At 53.4% G+C, this 5,000-nt stretch overlaps 1 non-coding gene across 1 annotated transcript in view; it reads right to left on the minus strand.

Moving 5' to 3' along the window:
- The window catches only part of LOC124745438, a 1,909-nt gene extending 504 nt beyond the window's left edge, over positions 1–1,405 (minus strand). The window contains exon 1 of the ribosomal RNA XR_007011007.1: positions 1–1,405. This exon is cut by the window's left edge and continues 504 nt beyond it. This is a non-coding gene — a ribosomal RNA (small subunit ribosomal RNA).
- Positions 1,406–5,000: the final 3,595 nt, after the last annotated feature.

The following is a 5,000-nucleotide window of genomic DNA, read 5'->3' on the forward strand; positions in this document are numbered from 1 at the left end:
AGACAAATCGCTCCACCAACTAAGAACGGCCATGCACCACCACCCACCGAATCAAGAAAGAGCTATCAATCTGTCAATCCTTCCGGTGTCCGGGCCTGGTGAGGTTTCCCGTGTTGAGTCAAATTAAGCCGCAGGCTCCACTCCTGGTGGTGCCCTTCCGTCAATTCCTTTAAGTTTCAGCTTTGCAACCATACTTCCCCCGGAACCCAAAAGCTTTGGTTTCCCGGAGGCTGCCCGCCGAGTCATCGGAGGAACTGCGGCGGATCGCTGGCTGGCATCGTTTATGGTTAGAACTAGGGCGGTATCTGATCGCCTTCGAACCTCTAACTTTCGTTCTTGATTAATGAAAACATACTTGGCAAATGCTTTCGCTTCTGTTCGTCTTGCGACGATCCAAGAATTTCACCTCTAACGTCGCAATACGAATGCCCCCGCCTGTCCCTATTAATCATTACCTCGGGTTCCGAAAACCAACAAAATAGAACCGAGGTCCTATTCCATTATTCCATGCACACAGTATTCAGGCGGGCTTGCCTGCTTTAAGCACTCTAATTTGTTCAAAGTAAACGTGCCGGCCCACCGAGACACTCAATAAAGAGCACCCTGGTAGGATTTCAACGGGGTCCGCCTCGGGACGCACGAGCACGCACGAGGCGGTCGCACGCCTTCGGCTCGCCCCACCGGCAGGACGTCCCACGATACATGCCAGTTAAACACCGACGGGCGGTGAACCAACAGCGTGGGACACAAATCCAACTACGAGCTTTTTAACCGCAACAACTTTAATATACGCTATTGGAGCTGGAATTACCGCGGCTGCTGGCACCAGACTTGCCCTCCAATAGATACTCGTTAAAGGATTTAAAGTGTACTCATTCCGATTACGGGGCCTCGGATGAGTCCCGTATCGTTATTTTTCGTCACTACCTCCCCGTGCCGGGAGTGGGTAATTTGCGCGCCTGCTGCCTTCCTTGGATGTGGTAGCCGTTTCTCAGGCTCCCTCTCCGGAATCGAACCCTGATTCCCCGTTACCCGTTACAACCATGGTAGGCGCAGAACCTACCATCGACAGTTGATAAGGCAGACATTTGAAAGATGCGTCGCCGGTACGAGGACCGTGCGATCAGCCCAAAGTTATTCAGAGTCACCAAGGCAAACGGACCGGACGAGCCGACCGATTGGTTTTGATCTAATAAAAGCGTCCCTTCCATCTCTGGTCGGGACTCTGTTTGCATGTATTAGCTCTAGAATTACCACAGTTATCCAAGTAACGTGGGTACGATCTAAGGAACCATAACTGATTTAATGAGCCATTCGCGGTTTCACCTTAATGCGGCTTGTACTGAGACATGCATGGCTTAATCTTTGAGACAAGCATATGACTACTGGCAGGATCAACCAGGGAGCTGCGCCAACTAGAGCTGAGCAGCCGGCCGCCCGGGAGTGTGTCCCGGGGGCCCGCGCGAACACGCAAGCGTCCGCTCAATCATTCTGCAAACAGGAGGAGGCTGAGCTCCCCTGCACAATACACCTCGAAACCCTCTCAGGTCCCGGCGGCGCGCAGCGCCGTCCCAAGTACTTGGTCGGGTTCGAGAGAGGCGCAATCGCCCGGAGTTAGGCGAGTAGACGCTTTCGGTGCGACCACCCGTGCTCCCAACTGAGCTTGCCGCTGCCGACAGAGGCCCGGGAGCGTGCTGTCGTGGCATTGCCGGCGGGAGACAACACGCGCCACCTACGGTGACCGGCAGCTCCAACGCCAGCGCCACAGAAGGACAAAAGCCCCACTTGGGTGCCGAAGCGAACTCTCCCAGCACAGCGCACGCGCCAACACATCCGCACAGCTGCGATACAAACCACCAGCGAGAACCGCTGGGGCGACCGAGCAGCAGACGGCGTCGCGGCGCCGAGCGCCGGGCGGCGGCGCATCCTCAACGCACACAGTCCTCAATCGGACCAGCACACTGAAGATGTCCACCGCGCTTCGCACCGGGCCCGCGAGGACCTACTTTGGCCGCACGGCGCCGCGCGCAGGGTGCGCCGGCGCGCAGCTGCGACGCCTGCCGCGTCCGTCGGCCGGCGCGCCTGCCACTGGCCGCCCCCACCAGCCGGCTGTAGCGCGTGCGCCCACGCACCGCGCGGCCAGCACGCCGGGAGGCGCCCCCTCACCGGCCGGGGACGGTCCCACCCAGCCACCACCGCGTATCGCTTCACACCCAGATGCCGTTCAGTTTCATCGGCATGGTGGGTATCGCTGGAACAACCGGTTAGTACCTCAACCTATCGTCGCCATCACCGATTCACCCCTAGCGAGAACAACCGCACCACAACGGGTTACCATTTCTTCATTTGCGTAACTTCACCAGAAAACGTAGGCGTCCATCGCCATTAGCAACTTCAACGATTATTGCATGCCTGTGTCAGGTGTCACGCCACACTACGTCTGCCCACATACACGCAACAAAATGTGCACGCCTAGACAATACGTGGAAGGTGGCCCCCGTACGTATGCGATGTCCATTGCTCGAACGACTGTCAACCGGCCTCTGTAGCATGTCGCAGATATGGAACGCGGTGCACCATGCTATCACGGTGTTTGAGGAGAGACGACTAGGTCCGAATACATCAACACACAGCTCATGCTGATCGCCATCCACGGCGTCCGTTCCTCCCACACGTCTCTATGGCGTACCACACTGCAATCCAGCTCTCATAGGGAGACGACACGTAGCTGCGTGCACAATATTTGCACTGTATGGTCCGCCGTTTTTGGGCGCAGTCGTTGTACGGTCACACATGTGCCACGATGTATCATTCAGTACATAAGGACGAATGTGCAGTACAGATTGTGGTTCACGCGTACGACATCAGCGGACAGTTGACACAGGCCGCACCACAACGTAGCCTGCGTACGTCGCATGCGAAGGGCATTGAACATGCAAACTTGTCACCAACCAGCTTGCGAAGGCAGGGGGCAAGGTGGGGACGTGGGGACGTGGGGAGGGGTGGGGGGGGGGGGGGCGGCATGTACGTCCTGCTGCCATCCACATTACAGTGTACAGCAGGAGCATGTGGAAAGTCAGCAAGACTTGCAAGGTGTTTAACATGAAGCGATACACAGGGGAGCGGGCAGTGCGAGTAGCGAACTATATTGCGAGGGTTGCGGGTGGGCAACACTACACTAATTGAACGAGTCGTATAACAATTACAGAGCAGGTTTAGGCGACAACGTGGGTTACGTTAGCGGACAACGTGGGTTACGTTAGCGGACAACGTGGGTTACGTTAAGGCACAACATGGGTTACGTTAAGGCACAACATGGGTTACGTTAAGGCACAACATGGGTTACGTTAGGGCACAACATGGGTTAGGTTAGGGGACAACATGGGTTAGGTTAGGGGACAACATGGGTTAGGTTAGGGGACAACATGGGTTAGGTTAGGGCACAACATGGGTTAGGTTAGGGCACAACATGGGTTAGGTTAGGGCACAACATGGGTTAGGTTAGGGCACAACATGGGTTAGGTTAAGGCACAACATGGGTTAGGTTAAGGCACAACATGGGTTAGGTTAAGGCACAACATGGGTTAGGTTAAGGCACAACATGGGTTAGGTTAAGGTACAACATGGGTTAGGTTAAGGTACAACATGGGTTAGGTTAAGGTACAACATGGGTTAGGTTAAGGTACAACATGGGTTAGGTTAAGGTACAACATGGGTTAGGTTAAGGTACAACATGGGTTAGGTTAAGGTACAACATGGGTTAGGTTAAGGTACAACATGGGTTAGGTTAAGGTACAACATGGGTTAGGTTAAGGTACAACATAGGTTAGGTTAAGGTACAACATAGGTTAGGTTAAGGTACAACATAGGTTAGGTTAAGGTACAACATAGGTTAGGTTAAGGTACAACATAGGTTAGGTTAAGGTACAACATAGGTTAGGTTAAGGTACAACATAGGTTAGGTTAAGGTACAACATAGGTTAGGTTAAGGTACAACATAGGTTAGGTTAAGGTACAACATAGGTTAGGTTAAGGTACAACATAGGTTAGGTTAGGTTAGGTTACACGTTGTTGTAAGGAAAGGTGTAGGGGGGGGGGGCGGGGGCGGCAGGTTCCTTGATAGTGATTATAGTAAGTGAATGCTTGTGACATGATCAGATTTGTCACGTCAGGATGCACCTTTGGCTTATTAGAGGCGGCGCTCCAATTCTATGCTTGTGTGAGACCTGTGTCTTTGACTCATGTCATTGTTTGTGCGCTGTGACAGGAGGTACTATTGTGATGTTGGGTGCACCGTTGTATAGGACATGTGTGGGTGTTGGTGCCTGGTCTGCGCAATGGTGGATGTCGAAAGGCTGGGATATTGTATTTTCCGCATGGACCTCCTGGTCTGGTTGTGATAGTGTGGATTGTGTAATGTGGCGGAGAAGATGCACTGGATGTTGTTCCATGCTGGTGCTTACATATTGTATGTGCGCCCGTTAGAAGCAGAGAGTGGTGCGTGATCAGAGTGTCTGGCTGACGTGTGGTTCCCATTGTGGGCAGACTCTTTCAGCATGTATACGGACAGTTGTGTATATTTGCTGTAGTTTGATGGCTCTGCATTGATTACTAATCAGCGCCGTGTGTACGGGTAATCTGGTTCCAGTCCAAAATGTTCCATCTGTGTACATTAGTGACAAAGACTCTCCCCATGCAGTGGGGCTCGGTCTGTTATAGCTCTTCCGCGTAATATATTTGCCCCACGTTTTTGCGACTGCGAGTGCGAGTGCAACGCGCATGGGGACCGACATGCTGATGGCTCGGTATCGGACGCCGTACAGTGAGCAACGCGATCGCGTCTCTCGCTCGTAAGTGGTACAGGTCGCGGCTCATGTATAGGGACAGCGGGAATGTCGCATATTGGAAATAACTCTTCATGAAACGCAAGTTATAGGGGTGGATTGCACTTTACGAGTGCGGGAAACTTCCGCCGTTCATCCGCTGGAGGTGCGAGTTTG

This window comes from Schistocerca piceifrons, unplaced genomic scaffold (assembly GCF_021461385.2).
Source record: "Schistocerca piceifrons isolate TAMUIC-IGC-003096 unplaced genomic scaffold, iqSchPice1.1 HiC_scaffold_319, whole genome shotgun sequence".
NCBI classification, from domain to species: Eukaryota; Metazoa; Arthropoda; class Insecta; order Orthoptera; family Acrididae; genus Schistocerca; species Schistocerca piceifrons.